Genomic DNA, 15469 nt, shown 5'->3' on the forward strand with positions numbered 1-15469 from the left:
GCGGTAAAATTTTTGAGACTAAGCTATTGTTTAACTTAACTCATAAAGCAAGAGTCGTCACCACACTTTTATTATTTCAAAGTAAAGGGGAAAAAGTACGAACAAAACCCGAAGAAGTTTTAAAATAAAACTAATAAAAGAGATAAGGGTTCGGGGGTTAGTTATGCAAAAGGAATGTATTAGCACCCTAATCATCCATGGTACTCCATGGGAACCTCTTTGAAAATGTGCCTTTTGATTTGAAAAATAGGTATTGTTTGCAAAAGATTGAAGAGATGGGAAAAGAAATATTTTTTTATGATCTTTGTGTTTGCCAAGACCTTTTGAAGTCACATGCCTACGTACCAATAAAGTGCAATGAAGGATCAAAACCTCGTAGTTCATGGTAAAAATAACAAAGATGTTTGTTTTGATTTATTTTTAATGAAAATACATTTTGTCATTTTAAGGAGAATACTCAACTAGTCACCCACGAGTATGAGAACTTTGCATCATCATGAGAAGAGCTCCAACTTGGATAAGGATCAACAAGTATGCCACTAGCTCTCTTAGATGGAAAATAATTATCATTAATAATATGGAGATAGGAGAATTATATCTTAACTATGGAAATGACTTATGTCTAATACTTTGATAAAAGTTTTAAAAGGAGAAGTGCACAAAGGGCACAAAATTATTTGAGTGAGTTATTCATTTTTTAAGTCTTTTGAAATTGGTATCAATATGCTTAAGATGAATTAACATTTATTAGGAAAAGGTTTTGAAAATTACTTGACAAAAGTCAAGGTTTATTGATAAAGTGGTTCAAGTTTAAAAAACAAGAAGGTTTTGAAAAAAGAGAGAAGATTTTAGAAATTAAAGAAGGGGAGAAGAAGAAGAGACTATCCTAGAGTATAAAGTAAAAGATAGGGAGAAAAGATAGAACCAAGAGATAGCAAGCTTTATTACATAAGTCAAGCAATAATTCCCTCCTTTGGATTAAGCCTCAAACAAGCCAAATAAGCAAATAGATATCCATGTATCAGATGAAACCAAAGTAACTCAACCAAGTCTTCAAAAGGAAGTCCTAAGTCAAAGGTACCAAATGAATTCCAAGGATAGTAACCATAAGTCCACGAATCAGGATAACCAAGTTTCTTTTTAGTTCTTTTCTTATTAGTGTTTTCTTTACAAATATATGAAAGTAAAGTCCAAATGGACAAAGAACAAATGACATAATCATAAACAATATGATATGAAATGAAATGCTAAACATAAAGTATAAAGTAAATGGCATAAAATAAAAGAGCATAAAGTAAATAACTTGGAAATAAAAGTTAATACAAGTAAAATGTTAATAAATGAGGTTAGAAATTATAATGAAAGATGGTTTGGTTATTTTTTGGAGAACACTCAATTATTCACCCACAAGCATGAAAATATGAACTTATACATCATTTATGAGAGAGGCTCAAACTTGGATGAAATCAACAAGTATACCACTATCTATCACAAATGAAAATGAAGCAATACTTTCACACAATACCAGGAGGAATAAGATGTTGGTGTAAGCCCTAGAGGCCAATACTTTTGGTACTTGTATCGAATTATTTATTAATAATAAAAGGATTTTTCTTTATTGTGTTTGTTTAATAAAGTCCCTAGAATAGTTAGTCCGTTTAATGTATCAAGTGTGACTTAATCATGAGATCCCATTAAACATAAGGACATTATTCTTAAAGTATCTGTAGTCGAGCTTTATTGTAAAGTGGGATAACATTAAAGCATTAAGACTATTATGTATATAGACTGATGATCACATCTCATGGATCATGGATAAGGAGTTATCAAGTCTTAAACATAAGTATGAATATTAAGAGTAATATTTATACTGGATTGACCCGTAATGAGAATACTATATAGAATGTTAAGCAAAGTGTCATAAGTTATTCTCATGGTGATAGTGGTGTATACCACCCTTCGACCTGAAACCATTATGGACCCTAGATGTAGAGTCGAGTGCCTTATTGTTGATCAAACGTTGTCCGTAACTAGATGACCATAAAGACAGTTGATGGGTACTCCACGAAACATGTTGAGGGACATGAGTGACCTAAATGAAATTTTCCCATCCTGCGTAACAGGATAAATGTCTACGGGCCCAATATTGAACTGGACAAGGATGACACGGTATATGCCTTGTGTCCAATATAGACATAAGGGAAAAAGGGTAATTATACACATAAGTATTATCACAAAAAGATTTGTCAGATCACATGACATTTTCGTGTCTTGGGTAGCCGTGATGTGTTGCTAGATACCGCTCACTGTTTATTACGTTAAATACGTGATTTAATATAATTGTCAATGCCGCGAAAACCTACAGGGTCACACACAAAAGGACAGATTGATGAGAGATAGAGTAACTAAGGTACACCGTGAGGTACAATGCACTTAAGTGAATTGTAGAACATCATAAGGTACAGCGTACTTAAGTAGAATACGAAATATGGCAAGGTACCACGCGCTTAAGTGATTTTGGCATATTATAAGATATGAGCCACATACACTTAAGTGGGCTTTTTAGCTTGCAGCCCACACATGTGGTTCTATAAATAGAACCCTTGTGCATAAGCATTTGTGCAGTTGCAATTTTGTTTCTCTCTCTCTCTCTCTCTCTCTCTCTCTCTCTCTCTCTCTCTCTCTCTCTCACACACACACACACACACACACACACACACACACACACACCTTCATTCGTAGCAGCTAGCATTGAGATTGAAGGCATCTGTTCGTGTGGACTGAGTAGAGGCGTTGTCACTATTCAACGTTCGTGATCGCTCCATAGATCTGCATCAAAGGTTTCAATCGCCACAAGAGGTAACGATTCTATCACTGATCATGCCCATTCGTAAGGATCACTAAAGGAGAAATTTTTAAATTTCGTTGTATTTTGGATCGCTCTTCTCCTTCATAATAGACTTACAATCTCGCTTATAAAAACACCTTTGCTTTTGGGACAAATTTAGCGATATGTTAAGCAATCATAATTGGACTTATGTAGAAGTCACAACTATCTGAGGCCGGTCAATAATAATATTTGTGTTAATACATGCTATAGAAATGATATGTAAATCATTCCCCTAAAGTCATGCCACAAAAAAAAGGGAATGATCAATCACAAAGGCTAGGAGGATGGTCCATTACTTCAATCCACACTTCATGACACTTAGGATAAACTTATGCATCAATCCAAAGTACCTTAAATGATCTATGATCAATTATGAGGTAGAATTTAAATGATGAAAGTTCATCAAGTACCAATCCACACATCATGAACAAGATGGACACAAATCATCCAATTGATCAAAGGGAAAAGAAAGAGATGAAGAAGAAGGAGACAAGAGAAGTCACACCCAAATTGAACCAAAAGTTTAATCAAGCCATCATCAAAATAAATCATCCATTTTGGTGGATTATGGTTTTTACCTCATCAACACCCAAGATCCATTGAGTTTGATGAGACTTAAACTTCAAACCATCATGATCCAAGGCCGACAGAAGTTCATGAGGTCACACAAATATAAAATGCGATTAAATGAAATAAAAATGCACAAAAACTATTTTTTAAAATGAATTTTAAAATAGAAATGAAATGAAAAATTCATAAAATCCTTCAAATCACCAAATGAATGGCCAAAAAAATTATGGAAGGTTGGAAATAAAATAAGAATTATACAATAAAATTTTCAGAATTTAAAAATGCAAATAAGTATTTTTTAAACAAATTAAAACAAAGGAGAAAATAGAAAATTCATAAAAAATAGAAAATCAATGAAATAAAATATGAAAAAATAAAAATCAGATGAAGAAAAATAAAAGAGAATTTTAGAAATTATTTTGGGATTTTTTGGATAAAAAATGAAATTGCTATGAATTTTTTTAAAAAAAAGAAATTAAAAATAATAAAAATCAGAAAAAACACGGAGCGTTGGGTCACGCTTTATAAATTGACGTGGCATATCCAACACTCCTCAGGTTAGGATGCACGATGGAACGCATTATAAGTAACACACAGAATCCAATTCAAATCCAACCAATCAGAACATTTCAAATGTTCAAAGTGTCTGGTCAAACTCATATGACCTGGAACGCTCCGGTCATCTTCTCCGATGAGCTCTCACCGGAGCTTCATCATTTGATAAATTCAGAACACGAGACCACCATCATTGTGATCCTCTTCTCATCCTGAATTCAACCTTACGCTCCAAATTCATTTATCTAAATCGAGTAAAGGGAATTTTAGAGAAGTTTCAGAAGCAAGTAAGCCACGAAAAATAAAATAAAATGATGAACACGATCAATCAACACCAGATAAGTTAGGGGAAAACATCAAAGATTGAAGGACTACATCATGGTAACTTATTTGAGTTTAAATGATACTCAGAACTATCTTGTCCAGATGGTGATCAGAAGTTGATGAAACTTGATCTGGTTGGAGCATTTCAGAAGGTCTCAGAGCTTGGGAATTGTTGCAAAAGTTTTAGAGGATGCCGAAGATGCTAATGGAATCAAGAAATTGGATTGAAACAAGCTGAAACTCAAAACACGATAGTTGAATTTTCTAGAAAAATTTCAAGTTGCAGCAGTGATTTCTTGGCTCTCCAAAGCTTGGAAATGAATGTAGTAGCTTCCTCTATTTATAAGGAATGAGTTTGGATCCAAATACGTATGGAGTGATGCTGAATTCATGCAAAACGAATTTGATCCGAATATGAGAAAAGTGTGACTTGAAACTCATCAAAACTCAGCCAAATGATGCGTTTTAAGGGTCAATTAACTTCTGGAGACTTGTTTAAACATGTTTAGGTCCAAAACATATGTTAATTTGGCTTGGATTTGAGATTAGTGAAGTTCAAAATTTGGGCAATGACAATTTCTTCAGTTACAAGTCACCATGTTCAACCCATTGAGACATCCTACTCAGGAGGCTTTTTGATCCCATTCTTTTTGCAATGTGTTAACATCATGGCAAAGATTACAATGTGCCAAGAAAGGTTTAATTTGTATGCTTGAGCATAAAGTCATGTCATGTTGAAGTTGGCATGAAAAATTGATCATATAACTTAGAAAAATTCAAGTGTTCCATGGCTGAAAATGACCTGTAATGTTTCAATGAATTCCATGGCCTTTCAACTATATTTTGATCTTGATCCTTGAAGAAAACTTGTAGAGGGCATCACAAATGACATTGTTCAAAAAGTATCAGCCTCATATGTTGAAAATTGAAGAAGTTATGATCTTTGAAAGTTGAGAAAAAGTCACTTGAAAATAGGTCAAATTTCACTAAGTCCACAAATGACCTATAATGTCTTCAAACTTTTGATGATCCTCCAAGAATAATTGGCTCTTGTCATGTAAATATAAGTTGTAGAGGATGTTGAGAAGAGTCATATGCAGAAAGAAGCATTCAAAAATATTGAGAATTGAAGGAGTTATGATCCTTGGAACCTTGACTTCAAAATGTTTACTTTTTGGTCAAACCCCTTTGAACAAGCTTGTGTACTTGGACTTTCCTTGCATTTAAAAGCACATGGGTGATCATATGAACTCAAAATAAGGTTTACTTGATTTACTCTTGATTAAATTTCTCAAATCTTGAAGTTGCTTGTTGAAGAAGGCATGGAAATAAACACATGAACCTTTGACTTTCCTTGAGAAGTAAGCAACAAAACTTTGAGATGATTTTGATTGAAAAGCCATACCTTGCACAAATAAAATTAAGGAAAATAAAAAACTTTTTTGCTATTTTGATAAATGGTTAGATGAGCAATTAATCATATAAACACAAAGGTAAAACACCAATAAAGAGGTGCTTGGTGATCCCTACAAGAAGCAAACCCGAAGATGAATATGGGGGATGATCAAGATGTGACCTTGTTTGTGTGCAATGATGAAAATGATATATGAGGTCTTAGGGTTAAAAATTAGGGTATGACACCTGACACGAAAGGAATTAGTCATACGTGCATATTAGGGCAAACTACAACCTAACTGGGAAAGACCATATTGCATATACCAAAAACTTCCTTACAGAGCGTACAAGCTGCAGGAACTTCAAAGAACACTTCTACCCAGGATGTGTAACACACTCCAGCTCCGATATTATTATAGTTGAAATTATTTGTAACCTTCAAACAAAATTAAGCTCATGTAATTTTGAATAATCATTCAAGTATTATGCTCTACCATGGATACCCCCTCTTTAAAAAATCTTTTGTGATTGACCTTCATGGAAGAATCATTGACACCCCTCGTGGAAATTATATGATGGACCTTCACTGGAGGATCCTTGTTTCCCCTCATGGAAATTATATGTTGGACCTCCACGAAAGGATCCTCGCCATCCCTCGTGGCAATTATATGTTGGACCTTCACAGTAGGATCCTTGTCGCCCCTCGTGGAAATTATATGTTGGACCTTCACAGAAAGATCCTTGCCGCCCCTCATGGAAGTTATGTATTGGACCTTCACGGAAGGATCCTCGCTGCCCCTTGTGGAAATTATATGATGGAACTTCACGATATGATCCTTGTCCCACCTCATGGAAATCATATGTTGGAGCTTCACAAAAGGATCCATGTCGCCCCTCGAGTCAATCATGCAATAGAACATTACATAGGAGGATCCCTGCCACCCTACTGGGCTATGCTAAGTCGGCCAAGATGAAACTCTCGCCTAAGGGAGTTAGTGTCTCCTTAGGCAAGGCTACTTCCAAAAATCACGCCTAATGGGCATGACCTATATCTAGCCCCAGAGACTTGGTATTAATTCTTGCAAGAGGCCTTAGTGGAAGTCCTGCCTGAAAGGCTAAGCACCCCGCTTGACGGACTCGACATCTCGCCAACCGAGTTGTACGATACAACATCCAACGAACTTAGAATCCCCATAATTGATAAAACTATCATGTGAGAGACTGAGTGTCTCCTTTGGCGAGACTGCCTCCAAAAATCAGGTCTAAGGGGCGTGACCTACATCAAGCCCTAAAGACTTGGTGTAAAATCTTGTTAGAGAGCTTGTTGGAAGTCTCGCTTGAAAGGCTAAATACCCCGCCTGAGGGACTCGACGTCTCGCCATCCGGGTTGTATGATACAACGTCTGAGGGACTTAGAATCCCCAAAACTAATAAAACTCTCGCCTGAGGGACTCAGTGTAACCTTGGGCAAGACTGCCTAAAAAAAACTCCTAAGGGGAGCAACCTATATCGAACCCTGAATACTTGGTGTCAAGTGTTGCTAGAGGGATCATTGGAAATCCCGCCTGAAAGGCTAAACACCCCGCTTGAGGGACTTAACGGCTCGACAATTAGGTTGCATGATACAACGTCTGAAGGGCTTAGGTTCTTTAAAATTGACATAGAGCGTATCATCTGAAAAACATAGCGCCTCATCGGCCAACCTGCACATTAGTGTGTCTATAAAGGCCTAGATTCCTAAAGGTCAACTAGAACTTCATAAGGGAAAACATTAGTCATCAGGATACTCCCACTACCCACAGGTAAAAAACACTTTGCCCTCTATCAAAGGACTCGTGCATGAGGGACAATGTAGTGTTATATTCTAAAATAACCTTGCTTAGGGCGATAGCTTAGGACCACCCTAGGAAAAGGCGATGACATGAGGTCTCCTGAAGGGAGGTACCACATCACCCTTAAGTTTTCCTCGCATATGAAGAGGAAAAATGTGCGATAAGGCATGTCTTGGGTAAAGAGAAAGTCATAGTCATTAATGACCCACATATTCCTTAGGAATAAGGACTCAAATGTCCACCTTTTGACTAGGGGTGGTGATCTTTCCCAAGAAAACCCTAGGTATTGAAAACCCCTATAAATACACCATACCTCAAAGGGATATGGTGATTCTCAAGTCATACACATCCATTGCAACTCAGAGAGTGCTACACTCCTAGTAGCCCTAACATCGTCGATCTAAGCGCCCGTCTGCAACCCAGCAGTATCGACAACCAACAAGACCTTTCACCTTACATGAGATGGTCCCTAAAACATCCTCCAAAATCACCCTACAGGGATACTATCCGCCATGATCTATCCCTCACCCCCAAATGTGTAATATATCTACTAAGGCCTCTAAGTTTCATTGACCTTAACACACACACCGTGTACTTTTTGGACAATACAATATTCCTCTTCATTGTACAATTGGATGAATTTTTCACTCCATGGGTTCCCTCTGTAACAAAAGCAATGTATTGGTGCTTTCCTTGTGTATGTCATCTTATCCGCTACTTGCCTCATTGCCTTTGTTCTCGACTATGAATTCAACAAATTTCTTAGGGGATTGCTTCCTCTTAAAGGGGGGAGGGGGGATTCTCTCGATTCATTTTAGCGTATTTGGTGTACTCGAACAACCTCCCATTCTTGATTAACCCCTCAATTGAATACTTTAGTCGGATGCAATCATTGGTGTTGTAGTTGTGGCTCCTATGAAAATAGAAATATTTGGACATGTCATTCAGTGCAGATTCCCTGAATGGATATGGGCTCTTTATCTTGGCCTCTTTAAGTTAGTGTTGGCATACTCTTTTAAGATTATCTCCCTCAAAGTATTCAAATGTTTGTACCCGTAGAACCTTAGGCAGGGTTTGCACTCATTACCTTCCTTGGACCGCCTCAAATATTTATTTGATAGCCGACTAGGCCCCGCATTCCCCAGCGCTCGGCTGCCATTATTAGCCACCAACGTTTCTTCATAGTTGATGTATGGATGCACCATGCTCAACAAATCTTTCAGATTGCGAGCTTCCTTACGCCCTAGCTTTTCCCAGGATGCATAATTCAATTTGAGGCCTTTCACAAAATCCCAACATTTCAAGCTATCATCTGAGCCTCCAACATCTATTGCACCTTGTTGGAACGATCAATATAGTTGATAACGCGAAAACACATCAGATAATTGCCTTTACTTACACTCAGAAATCACATCATTTCGATTAATATCCCGATTTTTGCACAAATATTCGTGTTGTTTTTGCAGGTATTTAAATCTCCATGCATTAAAGAGCAAAATGAAGAAAAGGAAGAAAAAAGAAGAAGAAACAAGTAAAAAAGCATAGAAAAACCAGAAGAACAGAAAAAGCAGATTTTGCTGATGTGACGATCGCCACACATTCATGACGCTCGTCACGGCCCAGACTGTGACGACCGTCACAGGCCCATGACGAGCGTCACACGGCCACAAACTGCGCTTTGAAGCAGTCAGCAACAGGCACCCAAAAGTGCCTATATTTCCTCCAACAAACTTTTCCCACGATTTCCTCTCTCAAGACCAAGTGTTCCTTGAACTCCTCAACTACCAAGACCTAATGGACACTATATAAAGGACTCAATTGGGAAAAATTGGGGACGCCTACTTTGATTTGACGCTCTGCAATTTAATTTCCAGTTTTTAGCATTCAACATTTTTTTCTTTCTTTCCAGCAACCTTGTTTCCGTTGCCTTATTGTATTCGCCATTCTTTTTATAGTTTCCCTTTTCCAGTTAGTTTTCCAGTTAGCCATAGTAGTAGTTTCCTACACTGGGGAACTACTACACTTTATTTAATTTTAAGTAGTAATCTGTATTGAAGAAGCAAAGCCTACCGACTTGTGGAGGACTGCTCAAGTGCTCCAAGAATCGCTATACTCTGTACTTCAATCTCCAGGTTTTTATTGAATTATTATTATTATTGCCCATTTATTGTTATAAGCATGTTTGCCGTTGAGTTAATCTGTTTATGCCTTGCGATTGCTTTAATTAATATGTCTGGCTAAACTACCGGTATCGGTATGTAGCAACTTAATTAGATGGGATTTAATAATAACCGGTGAAAACCCTTTTTCTCAAATAACCTTTTAGGCTGAAGTTTTTAATATGAATTTAACTAACTTTATCACAAAAGCGTGAAAAGCTATTTAATACGATTTTGCCACGAGAGTGGGAAATTAACTAAGGTGAGAACCAACAATCGCGAGAGCGTGAGGCTTGAGCTGGATAGTAAAAATTAGGCATTGGGTTTAAAAACAGCGAGAGCACTTTAAAAACAATTAGAATTTATTTATTTTCAAAAGTAATTTTGACTTCAAATGGGACAGCGAGAGCGTACATTCTGACTTAAAGTTATAGGCCAAATCAACAACCACGAGAGTGTGAGATAAAGTCTTTTAAATAAACATTTTCTACTGAGAGATATTTGACATTTAAACTATTCACTGGTGACTTATCGAATCCCTGACGATTAATGCGCTGCATACTGATTCCTTCCTTTAATTCTTTCTTAAAACCGAAAATTTCCCTTAGATTTACTATATTACCCCCGAACTCTTACTAATCAATTCCCTTAGCTAAACATAGTGACGTTAGCAGCACTAATTTGACCATAGGTCCCTGTGGGATCGATATCTTTTAAAACTAAAGCGACTAGACTGTGCACTTGCAGTCAAGTACCCGACAAACTATATTTTATATATAGCCAGATGAACCATCAAGTTTTTGGCGCCGTTGCAGGAGATCTGTTTTAGTCGAATAGTGCGATTCTTTCGTTGCACGGTATAGACTAAGGTAAAAACAAAAACTAATCTTCTCTCCTTTTCTTTCCCTGATTGTATGCCAAGTACTCGTTCACAAGGCGATAACTTAGCACCACCAATCCCTGAATTAGAGCGTTTCCTATACGTGAGACGCTGAATACACGAATATCAACAAAAGTACGGTATTCCCGATATCTCATTTCCTCTTAAATCAGAAGAAAAACCAAACATGGCCGACGAAGTACCACAGAATCGTCCTCTCAAATTCTACGCTACCCCATCTCAACAAGAACCTTACAACAGCATTGCTGCCCCCGCTATTAATCGAAACGATTTCGAGCTGAAACCCTCACTCTTATCAGCCGTCCAACAACATCAATTTGTTGGAAATCCAACAGAAGATCCTAATGAACACCTGACCAAGTTTATGCAGTACGCGGATACTGTAAAAGCGAATGGTGTATCTTAAGATGCGATAAGACTGCGCCTTTTTCCCTTTTCTCTAAGAGACAGAGCTTGGGCTTGGTTGCAATCCTTGCCCTCCAACTCCGTTACAACATGGGAGGAGCTGAAGAACGTCTTCTTATCCCGATACTTTCCGCCGAGCAAAACTGCTATGCTGAGAGCTCAAATCAACGGATTCAGGCAAAAAGATGTGGAATCTCTCTACGAAGCGTGGGAGAGATACAAGGACATGATGAGGATATGTCCACATCACGGTCTAGAAGACTGGGTGATCATTCACACTTTTTATAATGGGCTTCTGTACAACACAAGACTTACAATAGACGTTGCCGCGGGCGGTGCACTTATGGATAAGCCATACACTGAAGCCTATCAACTCATTGAAAACATGGCCCAGAACCATTGTCAATGGGGAGGTGAACGAACTCCAGTGGAAAAGTCCCAGACTAAGGGTGGAATGTACGAAATCAGTAGCCTTGACCATGTTCATGCAAAGGTAGACGCCCTTGTCCAAAAATTAGATAACTTGACCATACCACCCGCAGCCACCGTGGCTGCTGTAACTCCAAACTGTGAGCTATGTGGAAATCCTGGACACACTGCACAAGAATGTCAAATATTAGCAGGAGTCCCAACCGATCAAGTGAGCTACACACAAGGAAATCCCTATTCAAATACTTACAACCCTAGTTGGAAAAACCATCCCAATTTCTCGTATAAGAATAACAATGCCCTTTATGCACCTGGCCAAACACCAGCTGTTCCGCCTGGATATCAAAAACCAGCCAATAATGCTCCTAACATGCCTAGGAAGTCAAATCTCGAGTTGATGATGGAAAGCTTCATAGCTACTCAAGCTCAAACAAACAAGGACTTCTTGAACCAAAACATACATACTAGCGAGCAACTTAAACAACTAGCGAATAAAGTAGACGCCTTAGCCACCCACAATAAAATGCTTGAAACACAGATTTCACAAGTGGCTCAACATCAAGCATCTACAGCCACTCCAGCTGGAACATTTCCTGGACAGCCGCAACCTAATCCGAAGGGACATGCAAATGCCGTTATACTAAGAAGTGGAAAAGAAGTAGATGGACCCGTAGATCCGAGGCTCCAAAACCCTGCCATGTACCAAAAACCAGATAAAACCTCAACTGAGCAGGTGAATGAACCAAAGGAAACAAAAGATAATACCCAGGAGGCCGAAGAGAAAGAGAAACCTTATGTGCTTCCACCTCCTTATAAACCACCCATTCCGTATCCTCAAAGACTCAAAAGTTCTAAAACTGCGAATCAATTTAGGAAATTTGTTGAGCTTCTGAAGCAATTAAACATTACGATACCCTTTACAGAAGCCATCACACAAATGCCTTCCTATGCCAAATTTCTTAAGGAAATCCTATCCAATAAGAAAAAGATTGAGGATGACGAAACAGTTACACTTACTGCCGAGTGTAGCGCCATAATCCAGAACAACATGCCTCCCAAACTAAAAGACCCGGGTAGTTTCTCCATACCCTGTGTCATTGGAAAGTTCGTCATAGACAAAGCTCTATGCGATCTAGGAGCCAGCATTAGCGTAATGCCCCTAACCATTTGTAGAAGGCTCAGTATGGGAGAGTTAAGACCGACAAAGATGTCCGTTCAATTAGCTGACCGCTCAATCAAATATCCTGTCGGTATACTAGAGAATGTCCCAGTTCGTGTAGGTCAATTTTACATTCCTACCGATTTCATAATCATGGACATTAAAGAAGATGCCAGTACACCTATCATTCTAGGAAGGCCATTCTTGGCTACCACCGAAGCCATCATAGACGTAAAGAGAGGTAAGCTGACATTCGAAGTTGGAGAGGAAAAGGTTGAATTCATCTTAACCCAATTCTTACAAGCGCCAGCTATAGACGACACCTGCTATCTGCTTGATGTCATAGACGAATGCGTGAGAGAGATGGAGATGGAAGAAACCATGTATTCTGAAATAATGGAAATCCAAATCCCTCCAATCCTTGAAGACAATAATTGACATGAACCATACCAAAACGAAAGTCTAAGCGAATGCTTAGCGATTACACCCGACCACATGCCATGCCCAAAGAAACCTGACTTAGAATTAAAAACACTACCAAAGAACCTAAGATACGAATTCCTAGACACTGAACTGAAAAGACCAGTAATAGTCAACACTGACTTAGGGCAGATGGAAACCGAGAAATTATTAGATGTTCTACGAAAATATCCAACAACGTTAGGATATAACATCACCGATCTAAAAGGAATAAGTCCTTCGATCTGTATGCATCGTATTATGCTGGAGGAAGACTGCAAAACCTCTAGAGAGCACCAGAGAAGGATCAACCCAATTCTAAGTACCATGGTCAAGGATGAAGTAAAGAAACTTCTAGACGCTGGAATCATATACCCAATCTCAGATAGTCAATGAGTTAGCCCCGTTCATGTAGTACCCAAGAAAGGAGGTGTTACAGTTGTTAAGAACGAGAAGGGCGAGTCCATAGCACAAAGAGTTGTGACCGGAAGTAGAATGTGCATTGACTATAGAAAACTAAATAAAGCCACTCGTAAAGATCATTTCCCTCTACCTTTCATAGATCAAATGCTTGAACGACTGGCTAAGCATTCTCACTTCTGCTATCTAGACGGTTATTCAGGATTCTTTCAAATCCCAATCCATCCTGACGACTAAGAAAAGACCACCTTCACATGTCCTTATGGTACATTCGCCTACCGACGAATGTCATTTGGCCTATGTAACGCTCCCGCAACATTTCAAAGATGCATGATGGCAATCTTCGCAGATTTTATAGATGACATCATGGAAGTCTTCATGGACGATTTTTCTGTTTGCGGTCAGAGTTTTGAAGGATGTCTATCTAACCTCGAAATGGTACTCGAAAGATGCGTGAAAGTAAACCTCATTCTAAACTGGGAGAAATGCCATTTTATGGTTCAACAAGGAATTGTATTAGGTCACGTGGTATCTGACAGAGGAATTGAAGTGGACAAAGCTAAAATCGAAATTATAGAGAACCTTCAACCTCTGAAAACCGTTCGAGAGATAAGAAGCTTTCTAGGACACGCCGGTTTCTACCGACGTTTTATTAAAGATTTCTCAAAAATAACCAAGCCACTTACAGGATTATTAATGAAGGACGCTGACTTCATATTTGATGAAAAATGCTTAACAGCGTTCAACCAACTGAAAACATCTTTAATCACCGCACCCATAATGCAACCACCTGACTGGAGATTACCATTTGAAATCATGTGTGATGCAAGTGATTACGCAGTGGGCGCAGTACTAGGACAAAGGAAGGATAAGAAGCTTCATGCTATTTACTATGCGAGTAGAATGCTTGATCCTGCCCAAATGAACTACGCCACCACTGAGAAAGAACTTCTAGCTGTCGTGTTCGCATTGGACAAATTCCGTTCCTACCTGGTGGGGGCGAAAATTGTCATCTATACCGACCACGCTGCTATTAGATATTTGTTAAGTAAGAAGGATGCCAAACCAAGACTTTTAAGATGGATCCTGCTCTTACAAGAATTTGATTTAGAAATAAAAGATAAGAAAGGTACTGAGAACGTAGTAGCAGACCACTTATCTCGTATCAAAGGGAACAAGCCTGAACAAACCCCAATTAATGACGATTCCCTTACGAACGACTCATAGCCCAAATGGAAAGTGATATGTCTGAACTGACATTAAGCGATACAGAAATAGAAGAATCCGTGGAAGAAGTACACGCGAATGCAACTCTGCCATGGTACGCTGACTTCGTAAACTACCTAGCCGTCGGAGTACTTCCGCCGGACCTATCTTATCAACAAAAGAAAAAGTTCTTTCATGACCTAAAACAGTATTACTAGGATGAACCCCTTCTTTTCAAAAGAGGGACCGACGGTATTTTCCGTCGATGTGTTCCTGAGGATGAAAACAAAGATATAATCTCTAATTGCCATTCCGCCCCCTATGGAGGGCATGCAAGTACCTCAAAGACATGCACTAAGATCCTGCAATCCGACCTATTTTGGCCTATCCTATGGAAAGACGTCCATAACGCGGTTATAAAATGCGACCGGTGCCAACGCACGGGCAACATCTCAAGACGCGATGAAATGCCACAAACAGGAATCTTAGAAGTCGAAGTCTTTGACGTATGGGGGATTGACTTCATGGGACCCTTCCCAGCTTCTTTTGGTAATAAATACATACTCGTTGCTGTCGACTATGTCTCGAAATGGATCGAGGCTGTAGCCTCTCCAACAAATGACACACGAGTAGTAATCAAGCTATTCAAAAATATTATCTTTCCTAGATTCGGTGTGCCGAGACTAGTAGTTAGTGACGGTGGCTCCCACTTCATATCGAATATATTTGGAAAACTCCTTCTGAAGTATGAAGTACGACACCGCG

The 15469-nt window shown here is 38.7% G+C and overlaps 1 non-coding gene across 1 annotated transcript; it reads right to left on the reverse strand.

Annotated features, from left to right (window-relative positions):
• Nucleotides 1–11179: 11179 nt before the first annotated feature.
• LOC127117164 (small nucleolar RNA R71) lies at nucleotides 11180–11286 on the reverse strand. The gene has a single exon (XR_007801920.1). It is a non-coding gene; the product is annotated as a small nucleolar RNA R71 (small nucleolar RNA).
• Nucleotides 11287–15469: the final 4183 nt, after the last annotated feature.

The sequence above is a fragment of the Lathyrus oleraceus genome, chromosome 1 (genome assembly GCF_024323335.1).
Source record: "Lathyrus oleraceus cultivar Zhongwan6 chromosome 1, CAAS_Psat_ZW6_1.0, whole genome shotgun sequence".
NCBI lineage: Eukaryota > Viridiplantae > Streptophyta > Magnoliopsida > Fabales > Fabaceae > Lathyrus > Lathyrus oleraceus.